At 33.7% G+C, this 15,290-nt stretch overlaps 1 long non-coding RNA gene and 1 pseudogene across 1 annotated transcript in view; both read right to left on the reverse strand.

Moving 5' to 3' along the window:
• Positions 1-288: 288 nt before the first annotated feature.
• On the reverse strand, positions 289-1,147 carry LOC124960803 (arginine-fifty homeobox-like; annotated as a pseudogene).
• A 1,444-nt stretch (positions 1,148-2,591) lies between these two features.
• LOC124976715 (uncharacterized) overlaps positions 2,592-15,290 on the reverse strand; it is a 50,145-nt gene continuing 37,446 nt past the window's right edge. The window contains exons 3-4 of the long non-coding RNA XR_007107051.1: positions 10,383-10,443; positions 2,592-3,749 (exon numbers count right to left, since the gene is read on the reverse strand). This is a non-coding gene — a long non-coding RNA (uncharacterized LOC124976715). The remainder of the gene's footprint in view (positions 3,750-10,382; positions 10,444-15,290) is intronic.

Raw genomic sequence — 15,290 nt, forward strand, 5'->3', positions numbered from 1 at the left:
TGGAGTCTCATTGTCATGGGACACTAGGAGATCTGTCCCTGGGAGAGCTTTTGGGTTGATTGTATAATGCTGAGTTATATTTGGGGGGTTGGGGAGGGGGAGAAAGAAATAAAAAGAAAAAAAAATCAAAGTTCTAACTTTTTATAATATTTCCATTATAATGAAAGTAACACTGGCCCAGATATTTGAGTTTAAAAGCAGACAAAAGAAAGAAGATAATCACATATAAAAGGCAAACAGATCTCTTTTTCTAAATAGTGTGGTCAGAGAAATGCAAAGTCTACTCTACTACAGGGGTTCTGAAACCCTGGGCTGTCTCAGACTGTAGGATGAGAAGCTTTGGCTTGTTCTACTGGAGCAAGTTTGCTTTGGCGGTAGACCAACACCTGGATCATAGACCAACAGCTGAGCCAGCCAAGGTGCTGAGAGGAATGCTCTCCACCTAGTTGGAACCTTGTGGGTGAAAGATACCAATCCAGGCAGTGGAAGGAAGAATTGGATATCTCACCCTTCATGTAAACTGTACAGTTTTATGATTTGGACTTTGTCATAGGCATAAGGGTACAAAGCAGGAACTAAAGCCACCGGCCTCTCCAACTCAGTGTCTTGCATTTGGAAATCACTTGTGAGACTCTCCATGAAAATAGGATGCACTTACCAATCATAAGGAAATGCAGGCTGAGGTTGAAGGGGGCTAAAGAATCCACAGGAGAAAAAGAATAAGGATTGGTGGATGTGCTGACTGAGGTGGGAACATTCTTGTTGGCTGGACGGATCTGGTTTGGTGGCTTAGTGATTGCCTTTGCTGTTACTCCTTCCTCAGTTTGAACCTCCTGTTCCTGAATCAAATCTTTCCTGATTACTCCCATTGGTTGTTTTAAAGCTAGTTCCTTTTGGAGGTTGTTATCTAGGAATACAATCTGACTAAATAGAGGTCTCCAACCCTTCATGCTTTTTGTGGGTGAATAAGTTGCATTCTTGATGCATCTTTCATACTGTGGAATTGGCTTGATCCTGTGGTAGCAAGTGCATGCTGGAATCACCCGTTCTGATTAAAATGTGTGACTGAGAAGACAGAAGAGGAATTTTGTTCATCAGAAGTATTATCATAAATCCCCCGGGAGTGCCCATTTTCAGTCCTACTTGATGTGTCTCTCTCTGAAAAATGCATTTTCTTTAGTGTTTTAATTTTCTGTTGATAACTATGGAATGATGGACTTGGCACTGGCTCACATGAAGATTTCTGTTCAGGAGTTGCAGCTTCAGTAACTTCTGATTCTCTGTATGCTCCTATCTGTCTCTCCAATATTGGGGGTAATGTTTTGCTCTCAAATCTTTCTTCTCTTATGAATTTAAAAAGCATGTTAATTTTTTACTTAATCAACTTTTTACATGTTGTTAGATGTGGAAACTTCCAATCTCCTTACTGATGGAACTGGAAGTCCCTCTCTTTCTTTTAAATTCACACTTTCTTATATTTCTCATCTCACCTCCACTTTCTCCCTATATTCTCCTGTACTTCATTGATATAATTTGCTTCCATTCTTTTTTTTCTTGCCCCCTGTTCATTCTTCATTAGTTTGGGAAGTACAGTTTTTATTATACAGTAGTTATGCTTGAAATTTAATCATGCATATTACCTTAATAATACTAGAAGTTAAATAATATCTTCCTCTACATTCTGAATAATTGAAAGCCATTGGAATATTTACCTGTTACTACACTCTTCCAGACATATATGCAATTATTTCCCATATGTTAACCCTATAAATTAGATATGTATTTTTATATACATAGCTCTTCAAATTTACATATCTGCTTCCATTTATTTGGTTCGCTGAAAGCGAATACTATCCATCTAATTTTCTTATATGGGGTCATGCCCTATACTGATTATCTGTCTAATTTTTTCAATTGTTTTTAAAGCTTTGATTTGATTCTGTATTTCTGGGAATAAACAAATCTATTGTTCCTGTTGCTTTCAAATATTCTGCTTTTTTGACTCTGTTGAATTACAGAAAATTTCTTCATAAAAATGTTTTAGTTCTGTGTTTATCCTTACCATTTTATCTTTTATATTTTTTGTTCTAATATTTTAAGAGTTTGTTTTAAATAAATGATATTTATTTTTCTAGAAGTTTATTTTGGCTTTTTTTCTTATATGTCAGTTATTTCTGATAATGAAATGCAGTTATTTTTATGAGTTCATTTTTTCCATCCTTTTTTTTTTCACTTTAATGAGGTCTGACTGACATACAAAAAGCTTTACATATTTAATGTATACAACATGATGAGTTTGGAGATAAATGTCTATCATGACAAGGCTTGGTGCTTCATACCTCATGCCTATAATTCTAATTACTCAGGAACTAAATCAGGAAGATCATGAGTTCAAGGCCTGCCTTGGAAACTTAGTGTGACCCAATCTCAAACAAACACAACACACACACACACACACACACACACACACACCATGAAACCATTACTATAATCTTTGCCATAAATGTATCATGTATCTGTCACCGCCAAAAGTTCTGTTCCACTCTCTTTTTTTGGTAATGAGAACACTTAACATAGGGTCTACCCTTTTACAAAACCTTTCATAATACAATACAGTACTATTTTCTTTAGGCACTATTTTTTATTCTTAGATATATTGCATTGCCAATAATAAAAACTGAGGAATTAGACATTCTATGGCCTTTCTTTGGATTTCTGCACATGGTGATTTGTTCTTTCGGTACTTACTGATACTTGATTGCAATGTTGTAAAATTACTATTATAGTATCAAAATTCTGAACATCCTCCAGGACTAAACTGGAGAAGAATTCTTCAAGAAATATTTTTGTGCTTAATTCTAATCCCTCAAAATCTTTACCTTAAATAGGACCCCCTTTTTAAAGACTTTTTATTGGTGATCCAAAATTTATTATTCTTATACCAAAAGTAATAATACTGCTTTGGACTTCCATTCTTGATAATCCTATGCCTTTTATTTCTATACAGATTTTTGCCTCTAGATATGAATTTAGCATTTGTAGTGTTCTCTATTTGTTATGTATGTGGAGAATAGCAATTAAAATTTTCCTTATTTTTTTACAAGCTCTAGATCACATTAAAATCAGTTTTATTCAGAATAGAGTATCCTTGTTATGAAGGATTTCCCAAAATGACTAGTTCACCATAATGCTGAAAACAAAATCAAAAATTTTGTATCACGATTTGTAAGATTTCATCCAATACCTAAATATCAATGAGAAATCTCCAAAAGAATCAGAACCAATAGGATGGACAGATGTATAGATGGTTGGATGAATAAACTGGTAGGAGACTAATCATGCATTTAATTCACATGACTGTGGAAATTGAGAAGTTCCATGACATGTTCTCTATAAGATGGTGAATCAGGAAAGCCAGTGCTGTAATTCAGATGTGGGAAGGCCTGAGAGCCAGGAAGACCAATGATCTAACTCCTATTCTGAGGCTCCTATTCAGAACCTGTTTGGTGGGTGAGTACGAGGTTACCCGTATGTTTCTTCATCAGAATGTCCAATACCAGGAGCTTTGCTGCTCTGAGCAGAAGAAAATTGGTGTCCACGCTCAAGAAAAGAGAGTGCAAATCCTTCCTTACTCTGCCTTTTTCTTGTGTGAAGGACCTCCATGGATTGCTGATACCCACCCACAGTGGTAAAGTTGAATCATTTTTATGCCATCTACTGATCAAATACTCATCTCTTCTGGAAAAACCCTGAAACACAAAACCAGAGTTAATGTTTTACCAGTCATCTGGGTGTTCCTTAGCCCAATCATGTTGACAAATAAAAGTGAACAGCACAACATATTATTTATCTGTTTGAAAGAGTTGTTGAGCCTGGATTTTTGTATCAATTTACTATTGCTTTAATGAAAGAGTTACTAGCTTAAATACACCTAGGCAATGCTGCAGTTATGACTAATTCATGTTGTTACCTTTGTCCTTATCAATAAATAAAAATCAGAGTTAATTTTCATACTTTCTCTATAATATGCCCTTATCTCTTTACTTTCTTCTTCAACTCTATATAAAACAAATCATTTTAGGAAATTATTAATTATCTTATAGATGTAAAAATCAATTTTAAAATGACTTTGCTTTGTGTAAGTAAAATGGTCAAGTGTGTTATTTTTTAAAAAATCACTAGCCTTATATATGAAAGCAAATTTATATCCTACTATCCTCATTCTAAGCTAATTTCATTAAGCTTCTTCAGGATAAATGAACTATATTCTAAAATAACTTTTTATTTGTTCAAACTATATGCATCCTTATGAACATGATAGATGTTCTTATTTCAGATTCTAGTCATATTCACTGCATTAGTGAAATAATTAATTTGAGGTGGCAGGTAGGTGATGAGTTGTACTTAGAAATGAATATATTTTGAAGGAAGAAGGCAGAAAGGGAAAGCAGAAATACTGGGGAATGATACTGACCAGATTATATTGTTATATTTGTTATATATATGGATATGTAACAAATACGACCATTAAGTAACACTATATTGCACCAATAAAAATGTGGGAAAAGGAAAGGAATATCTAATCTTTTCCTTGATTAGTCTACTAATTTTCACAAATTATTAGCTAATACCATCTATCATGGTTTAGTTATGGGGTGTTCATCAGAAGTTCATGTGTGAGACAAAGCAGAAATGTTCAGAGGTGAAATGATTAGATTATGAGAATTGTAACCCATCAGTGGATTAATCCTCTGATAAGGATTACCTGGGTATTAACTATAGGCAGGTAGGTTGTGTCTAGAGGAGATAGGTCACTGGGGGCATGTCTTTGGAGTTTAGATTTTGTACTGCTTGGCAGAGCTGTCTGCTTCTGATTATTGTGTCCTGAGCTCTGCCTTTCTACCATGAAGTTCTACCTTACCTTGAACCCAGAGCAATGGAATTGGCCATACTTTGGTCACAACATACTTAACAATATCATTATAATCATTTAATGATCACACATATATGGATTCCTTATTTTTGTCAGTTACGGGCTAAACACTTCAGGTTCTAATAAAATTCTATATGCAATCTTTGAGTTGGAAAAATTGATGCAAAGAGTATTGATGTGACTTACTGTAATTATGTCTGTATTTCCACAAAGCCTTTGTTATATTTTAATATAAAAATTTACTTTTTAAAACAGTATTATATTTAGGACTCATCAAATCATTACACTGGAAAATAAAATTTATTGATTTTAAAAATCTAGCAATTCCAGGAATTTATTTTTCCCCAAAATACATCTTAAAGGTATTTACACTGTGACAATAATATTTGAATCCATACACAAGCACTCTAATGGAAATGGATGAATCAGAAATCAACAGATTGCATCAAACCAAGGTCAGCAAATCTTGCGAATGATTATCATAAATGCCTGTCAGCAAGCCTATATAAAAAGTATAGATGTCATTGCTTGGTTCTTAATGGATAGGCACTAACTCCGGTCTCCCTTTCAATACAGCTGGAACCTCTGACTTCACATTGAAAAAGCAAACATGTGCTGACCACGGCAAAGGCAAAGGCGGGATGGAACTGGCATGGAATAGCACAGGGTGCAAATATTATTAAAGCTTTATCATTTGCTGAGCCCCCATCTGCTAGGAAAGCTCAAGTGATTACACATAATATATCCTTGTAGACATATACTTAGCCTCTTCTTTCCCGAGTCTCATCCAAATTCTTTTTACTTCAGTAAATTGGTCCTGTGTTTACATACAGAAAATGATCCAGCTGCTATTTTAAACAACATATCCCACTTTTGTAAAATAAGGCATAATGATTTCCATACCAGTAGCGTATGTGCTCATGAGTGCTTTCACACAGAAACATACACAGCACTAAAGCAAATTGACTAGATGTGAGAGTAGATATTTGTATCTAGAATAGGTTTTTCAATGGTCTTTAAATCTAAGTTCACAAGAAGTTAGGGAATTATCTATAATTATATGCAAAATATGTGATATGTGCTTATGTTGTAAAGAGATAAATTCTTTTCATAAAAGAATTCTTCTCTCCTTCCGTGGGAACATTCTTCTACCCCAAAGAACCAGCTGAACATGCGTTTTATACATTGTCATGGCCTTGAGTATACAGTCAGTTGTATTGTGACAAAATCTTAATCTAAACTGAACTATTCTGAATCTCTTTCCTAGTAATTTGGAATTAGTATTTAGACTTTGAGTGAGTGGCTAGAGGTTTATATGCTACAAAATGTTACATACACATTTATGCACTTTTAGATAGTCATATTTCACTAGGGAAACAAAGTTTTCTTATGAAAACAAAATCAGAAGAGAAATAAGAGTTAATCCTGACAACATTCCATATTCTAATTCTCTTCTGTTAAGACCTGGCTTCATTCCTAGCTTAAGTTCTGTAAGATACCCCAATATATAATTAACAAAGTCATTGCGTCCTTAAGCTGCCTCAGATTGTTTCAGCTATACACAAAGGTCCATAAAATATGCATTATTTTAAGAGAGTAGGTGTGAAGGGTCACTGTTTTAAGTGTATAAACCATTTTACTGTCATGCAGATCTTGCTCTGGCTTTCAGGTATTGCTTTACTCTAGTCCACTATTAGTCAATGCCTGGAAGAGCCTCTTTATCCTTGCAGAGTGTAGTAAATATCTGGTATTTTCTACAAAGTGAGTAAGATAAGTCTTGGTTATTAAAATAACCATGTATTCTCAAAATAAAATATTAAACAAATTTACTGGGGTTAAAAAGAGCAAGTGCTTTTGGAATCGGACCACATTTAAATTTCACCATATGTATTTTCCTCTTTTTTATTTTTGTAACAATCAGTTTCAAAGATTTTTCATCCTTGAAATGGATATTTCAGAATTAGAACGAACCCAGTGAATCCAAAGTGTGGAGGAAGTCAGTATGTCACAGTGAAAAGAGAATGCACTTTTGACATAGTTATTCTAGTTTCAAATCCCCAGTCATCCATTACTATCTGCATGATCTTGGGCAAGTTACTTTATCACTTTGAGTTACATTTTCTTCATCTAAATAATGGTAAATGGATCAGAAATAAATTAAATGAGATAGCACTTGTCATGTAGCTTGAGTGGTGTCTGATATATAGTAAGTGCATAGAGCATATTAATTCCTTTCTCTTGCACTCACATTAGAAAACCTTTAGGCTTAACTCAGGAGTTTATGCTAATTCAAAATCAAGTTAATAAGGCTGGGGAGTGGTGACAGAGGTCCCCAAATGTTAATGTCCCCTAATCTACTGTTCCCACAGGCCCCAGAGGTCTTTCAGTGTTAATAACACCAATGATGAAGAACTTTTTTATTCATTCTAGAATCAATTTTAATTATGTATCTGTCTAGAACATTCCCTATAACAATAATAAATGCTGGTTATTGATCACTAACTAGGTAGTAATCAGCTAAGCATTGTATGATTTATCACATTTAATATTCACAGCAACATCCCGAGTTAACTACTGCTATCTTTATTTTAATACTGTGAAATCTGAGGCTTAGAAAGTTTAAGTAAGCTTATCATCCAAGGTTACCAGTTACAAAGTCAGAGTCATGATTCAAAACCATCTTTGTCTTGCCTCTAAAGTCAATATTATAATCTTCTTCTTTTATATCTAGCCCATTAAAGTAATGGCAGCCTGACTTCAGTATTTTACAGGAACCCAGTAAAAAACAGATGGAAAAAAAACAAAGAATGATTCTATAAACCAGTGTTTTAAAAATAAGCAGTTTATCTACCTATTCTTTTTTTTTCTGAACTTATACTTCATAATGCCATTTTGTGTTATATTTTCTAAATTCAAAATTGTACCAAATTCAATTTGAATTGTACCAAATTCAACTGAATTTTGATAAATTCTGTCAGGGGCGGGCTCTGAGGGCCCCAGAGCGGCACCGTGGCCTGATCTCTAAGATGGCGCCTGGCAGCTTGCCAGACATAGCTGCACTCATATTCAAGTTTTAGGAAGTAACTCTGGTTGGCTGTTGTACATGAGGCAATCCTGGTATCTGCCTGGAGACTGTTCCTTGATAGGCTGACTTTCCTGGTAGTCTACTCTCTGATAGGCTGATGTTCTCAATATAAGTCTGAGACATGTGGAATAAAGCCCTTTTGGTCTTTTTGGTTCCTGTGATCAGGAAAAGCGTACGCGTTGTGATTGTCCCCGCGGGCGGTGGGCAATCATAAATTCAATTTGTCTTTCTGTTTTTGTTTTTGTTTTGTTTTTTTAACCATATATCTTTGTTGCTGAATGATTCTTGTTTTTTTCTGTGCTGTTTCCCTGTATTTGAAAATAAATGCTATAACTGATTATCTGTTCATTGTCTTCCTTCTCCATTAATATTCAAGTCCAATAACTGCATGAACTTTATTTTATTCACCATTGTACATGCCAGCACCTAGGACACTGGCTGAGATCATTAGCAAGTAAATGAACTTTATTAGTAAAATATATCAAAAGGATATAAATCATTTTATATATGGTTAGAGATCTTGAAGTCATTCTAAGAATAAATGATATGTAAATGATTAAACATTTAATTTATGTATAAATGTAGACCAAATGACAAAAAGTATACTGGCAAATTACTGTGTATTTCCATTAATAACTCCTATAGTTTTCTTAGTGGGAATTGGCAAAGAGAACATAATTGTTCTCCATCTGTTTTTTCTTCTCCCTTGCTATTCTTTTCTCACTGAAATTTCTACCTTTTTTATTTGTTACTCCAAATGCTCATTATTTTCACATTATTTCCAATATTCCATTTTATAATTGGCTAACATGTGTGACACACATGATATATTTTCTTTCTTGTTGCACAACTGTTACCCAAAAAAGAAATGGCTCTTGCATGATGTAAGCAAATCTTCCTCTCTCTCTGTCTCTCTCTCACTATATATATATATATATATATATATATATATATATATGTGTGTGTGTGTGTGTGTGTGTGTATATATATACATTTATATATATAAAACTACAAATATATATATATATATAATTTTGAGAATGAATTTATCCAAAGCTTTTTCCAACACTATTTCAATGCAAGATAATAAAAGGATTAAGTGTAGGTCTTTATAGCCAGATTGCCACATACTAATTGATAATTATTTATTCTTTCTGAGCATTTTTATCTTCACTAAAATTAGCATTAGAGTTACCAATTCACATAGTTGTCCTGAGGATAAAAATCAGTTAATGGAAAAAAATATTTATTATCAACATTGTCATGTAGTGAAATGTTAGTGTCTTCAAGACAATTCTCCAAAGACTTCTCATATGTCTATATATTATATAAGCAGAAGCATCGAAATTTTTCTTCCAAACTATCTTGTATTTTTAGAGCGAAAGTCTTGGAAGTTATAATACTAGTATCTCCCTCCCGAGAAAAGGGCAGATTTATTTGAAATTCATAAAATAATGATAATATATCCTATTACAATCCTTATAAAGTTTTATCAGGTTTGCTGGAAGCCCATACATAGTAAAACTTGTGTTCTTAGTTTGGGATTCCTCAGCTGTAATGTAAACACACTGTGCAAACATAATCTAGCCCTCTTCCTTCTAATCTGAGAATTGTGGCTTTGAGAATAGGGACAAGAAAACATCAGTATTCTGGCTGCTACTAATGCTATGAGTACTAAACTTTCTTTTGTCTCTAAACCACAGCCCTCATGTTTTCTCCTAGCATTCATGAAAATATACCGTGTATGCTGCCAAGTGAGGCAGAATGTCAGACTCTTCACAGATCCTATAGGCAGCAATATTAATATAATGATGTGCTGCTTGTTTTTGGTTTGTACATAACTTTCTAACTGTGGGCAAGATAAATGTTTCTGAAGTAATGACAACATGGTTAGTCCCCCTGCCCATTAATTATAAACATTTCTCTTTTATGTATTACATCCCCTCACTTACTATATACTATAAAATGAAGCCCTGAATGGAGAACCTGTTATTATAAAACTGCTCCTGGGAATAAACCAGTACATGATAGTTTCTGTTACTTCATCATTTCCTATAAACTACATATCAATTATCACACTTGTAATCAATTTTCTAATTGTATAGGTCAAAGCACTTTCAATCTATCAAGAATGTTCAGACTTCTGCGAGATAGACTTCTTTCTTTCCTGATTTTTGCCTTATTCCACTATAATCTCTGTTGTCTCACTTCTCGCTGTTCAATCTCTCCTATTTATCCCACGTGATTCTTAATCCCAACTACATCAGGTGTTTTAAATATTCAGAGAAGTAAAATATAGCCAAGGGCTGTGTTTTCGGTTCACTACTTGAGTGACAGTGCATGAACAAAGTCAGTAATACTTACATTCCAGGAGGTTTTATAATGAACATTATCTCCATTTTTTTTTTTACCCAGTCCTTGGTTCCTAGTGAAAGAAAAATACTCAAAATATCATGCATGCCTGTTTAAATTTATGTTATTTAGTCACTTTTTTATCAATATTTTATGTTTCACATCAACATTTAAAAGACTATCTCCTATGGTGTACCCAGTGCAATAAATCATTTTGATAAGGATTACTATATTCTATGGCTTCAAGCAGCAGTTATTAAGCTGTTTAGTAAACATAATTCAGCATGTTTAAGGTTTCTGAAATACAACTAAAAACAGTGTTGTAAAATCACTGTTTAATTTTTGAGTCATTGAGATTATGTTAAGAACACTAGCAATTAATATAAAATAATAATCACCATTGGATTTTTAATTTTATTCTGTTTGAATTTAAAAAGCAAATTAAGGGTCTGAATCACATCAGTTGTAAAAACAAAGTTTCCCCCAAATTACTTAGAGTCAATCTAAAATAAGACTTTACACATCAGTGCATTTGCCCATGACCACCACTCCTCCTGGTAGTACTTTACACTATCAGAAACAAAATACACGAGCACACACAGCAAATGCACACCATAAATGCCACTACAATTACATGGTAGTAACAAAACAAGAAAGATGAAAGATGGCTCAGGGACAAGATATTTTTTCATTTATAATTTAAATAAGCCATTTTAATATTTGTAATGACCTTGCAAATTTGAGAGAGAAGTGGAATCTCCCTGGGACTCTATGACTTGACCCGGGATTCTGAGGCAGAAACAGGATTCTATACTGTGTCAATCTGATTTTAGAAGGCATAATACATTAGAGGTTAAATTTTGGAAATATTACTGATATATTTCATGCAATGTTTCCTAAGGAGACAATCTTTATTCTTTCTTCCTAAACTAATGAACAAAAGAAAAAGTAAAAAGTCATGCTCCAGACATTGAGAATGGAAAGGCAGAGAAGTTTAATTTCATAGACTGTGGATATTTTGCACTAAAAATAATTTATATATACATACATATATGTCAGTATTTCTGGTCATCTTCATTTATCATTTCATATTTGGATAAATTTATTCAGATAACCTGAACAGTTGTCATTATTCCTCACAAATTAGCTGTGTGACCTGAGACTGGTTACTTTAAAACCCTCTAGTTTCTGTCGTTCCATATTTGAAAAATGGTGCTAAGGATTGCTCTGTCTTCACTGAGTTGTGCTGAGAATTAACTGAGATGATGCATGTGAATTGTTGGCACAGTGTTTCTCACAAAATAAACTCTCAAATAAGTGTTACCTATTGGTAGTTTTCTGTGTATTAAAACTATTATTATTTTGTTATTTCATCGTGATTCTTACCCGTGTAAGAGAAATAGTATTTTAGACTATTTTGAGCTTTCCATGTCATGCATATATTTTGCTTCAATTAGGATCCCTGGTAAAATCTTCCATCTAATCTAGTCTTTCTGAGGGGTTAGTTTATGATTCAGGTTTCTGCACTGAATTCTCTCTTGTTATTTCTTGAATCCTGCTTAATGCTTCTGAAGTGAAGACTTGGGTGTAATTCCTTAAATTTTTATCTATAAATTGCCAATTCCATATTATCAGCTGATTTGTATGAGTGGTCTCTAAAGTTTATTAGTATATGGGATAGAGAAATTTCAACGTATTCTTTGTATTTTGTTTACTTTCTCAACTTAATAAAACTTTCCCATTCCACTGATAATATACGCTAGATATAGAAAAATTACAGAATTACCTGTAGAAGTGAAAGGTAAAAGAAATAAGTGTTCTTACCCTATTCAGAAATAAACATTATTAACATTGGGTTTTAATTTCTTTTAGGTTTATTGCTTTATATTGTATATAATTCCATGTGAAAACATCTATGAGTTTCTATTTAAAATTTATTGAGCACTTACTATATGCTGGATCAATATGCTTAAATGTAAATTACCCACAATGAGTATTTGATCTATTCTTTTAACAATTTTTTTATGGGAATGATAGTAAAGTGCACAAAACACACATGCCTGGTTAAAACAAAAATTATAAATTGAACATTTCTTTAAATTTTATCAGCTTGACAAGGAAATAGAATGTGGTAAACATCTCAGGAACTCCACTGAATACATGTCTCTCATCAACTTCTTCTCACTTTTATCCTCCCAGAGATAAAACCATCTTGACTTTTTTGCTAGTCACTTATTTGCTTTTTTCTCATATTTTTAGTTCTTTGCCCATATACAATAAGGTCAGTGAAAAGAACTATGAATGATCTGAGATTTTATCTTACTTGTAACCTGACATGTTAGCACCCCGTAATTATGTGACTACTGGCAAAGTACACTAGACTTCTATAGAATAGACAAAAGACAGTCTATTAATCACAGGAATAGAAGAGCCAGATAATTAGCACTTCTACAAGTTCCCTGAGTCTCTTTTCCCACAGTGGTACTTGGGAAAGTCAGAAGACAGTGATATGCATTACAGTAGATGGACCCTGAGTTTACAGAACCCAAATTTTTTAATACTGGGTTGCAGGTATGCTTGAATTTTGTCACACAAGACATTATTATTTATACAATATTGGGCGCAGTAGATAACTGGCCTGTTGTTGGGGATAAAGGGTGGAGCAGAGACATCTCTATCTTCATGTCTGTTTGCTATAAATTAAAAAAGAGTGTAAAGCAAAGAAAGTTAGTGCTTACTCAAAAGTCATGAAGAATCACATGGAAGACCTATAGACAATAATCAAATTATCAGCACCATTTGTTGCCACGTCAGTCCTTTCCTTAATAATCTAAAATTGCATGTTTATGGAGCACGTTGTGCATCCATATATGTCTGCACATCTTTCTCCATTGCTTTGGTTCTGTTGCTTTGTCTACTCCAGAGCATTAACACATTAACATTTTACAACTTTTAAATTAAAAAAATTCTACCTCAAAGATTACATTCTATTAACCATTATAGTTTAATTCTCTCTATATATTCTGACACATACACACTTCTTGTTATTCTTTTAGAATTTCTTGGCTACTACTGATGTGGAATGTATATAATTTTCCCAACTAATATTTTGCATATTAATCAAAAGAATTGTTCACAAGTAAATCATATTGTGATGCTACAATAAATTGTAACTTGATTTTTTGTTCATGTCTAGTAGACAGGAATAACATTTACTTTATAAATATATATACATATGCACATATATGTATTTTTTGTTTTCAGTAATCCTGTTAATCAGATTAATTCTAATTTTATCCTTAGTACTTTTTAGGTTGTATTAATCATTTAAAAATAGTGCTATTCAGTTACAGTAATTTTAATTTTCTTCTTTTTGTTGTCTCACTGCTCTGGCTAGAAGCTTGAGTAATATTAAATGGAATTTATAATAGACAACATTCTTACTTTATTCTTGACTTCAGCGGAAATGATGTCAACCTTTAATAATTATTTTTTTTTTTTTTTTTTTTTTTTTGATATTGGATTTTTATTTTTATTTTTTTTTTTAATTTATTTATTTATTTATTTTTTTTACGTTTACATAGGGTAATGATGTTTATTATATTTTTCCCCTCCCCCCCCACCCCTCCCACCCCTCCCCACCCCTCCCACCCCTCTTTTCCCTCTACACAGTCCTTCTTTCCTTCATTCTTACTGCTCTCCTTAGCCTAACTCTAAACCTAACCCTAAACCTAATGCTAGCCCCTCCCACCCCCCATTATATGTCCTCATCCGCTTATCAGCGAGATCATTTGTCCTTTAGTTTTTTGAGATTGGCTTATCTCACTTAGCATGATATTCTCCAATTTCGACCATTTGCCTACAAATGCCATAATTTTATCATTCTTCATTGCGGAGTAATATTCCATTGTATAAATATGCCACAGTTTCTTTATCCATTCATCAACTGAAGGGCATCTAGGTTGGTTCCACAATCTGGCTATGGTGAATTGAGCAGCAATGAACATTGATGTGGCTGTATCTCTGTAGTATGCTGATTTTAAGTCCTTTGGGTATAGGCCAAGGAGTGGGATAGCTGGGTCAAATGGTGTTTCCATTCCAAGCTTTCTGAGGAATCTCCACACTGCTTTCCAGAGTGGTTGCACTAATTTGCAACCCCACCAGCAATGTATGAGTGTTCCTTTTTCACCACATCCTCGCCAACACCTATTGTTGCTTGTATTCTTGATAATCGCCATTCTAATTGGGGTGAGATGAAATCTTAGGGTGGTTTTGATTTGCATTTCCCTTATTACTAGGGATGTTGAACATTTTTTCATATATCTGGTGATTACTTGTACATCTTCTTCTGTGAAGTGTCTGTTCATTTCCTTAGCCCATTTGTTGATTGGATTATTTGTATTCTTCGTGTAGAGTTTTTTGAGTTCTTTATAGATTCTGGAAATTAGCGCTCTATCTGAGGTATGGTTGGCAAAGATATTCTCCCACTCTGTAGGCTCTCTCTTCACATTTCTGATAGTTTCCTTTGCTGAGAGAAAGCTTTTTAGTTTGAATCTATCCCAGTTGTTTATTCTTGCTTTTATTTCTTGTGCTATGGGAGTCCTGTTAAGGAAATCTGATCCTGAGCCAACAAGTTGAAGATTTGGACCTACTTTTTCTTCTATAAGATGCAGGGTCTCTGGTCTGATTCCGAGGTCCTTGATCCATTTTGAGTTGAGTTTTGTGTAGGGTGAGAGATAGGGGTTTAGTTTCATTCTATTGCATATAGTTTTCCAGTTTTCCCAGCACCATTTGTTGAAGAGGCTATCTTTTCTCCATTGCATATTGTTGGAACCTTTGTCTAGTATGAGAAAATTGTATTTATTTGGGTTTGTGTCCATGTCCTCTATTCTGTACCATTGATCTACCTGTCTATTTTGG

Source organism: Sciurus carolinensis, chromosome 1 (assembly GCF_902686445.1).
Source record: "Sciurus carolinensis chromosome 1, mSciCar1.2, whole genome shotgun sequence".
In the NCBI taxonomy this organism is placed as follows: domain Eukaryota; kingdom Metazoa; phylum Chordata; class Mammalia; order Rodentia; family Sciuridae; genus Sciurus; species Sciurus carolinensis.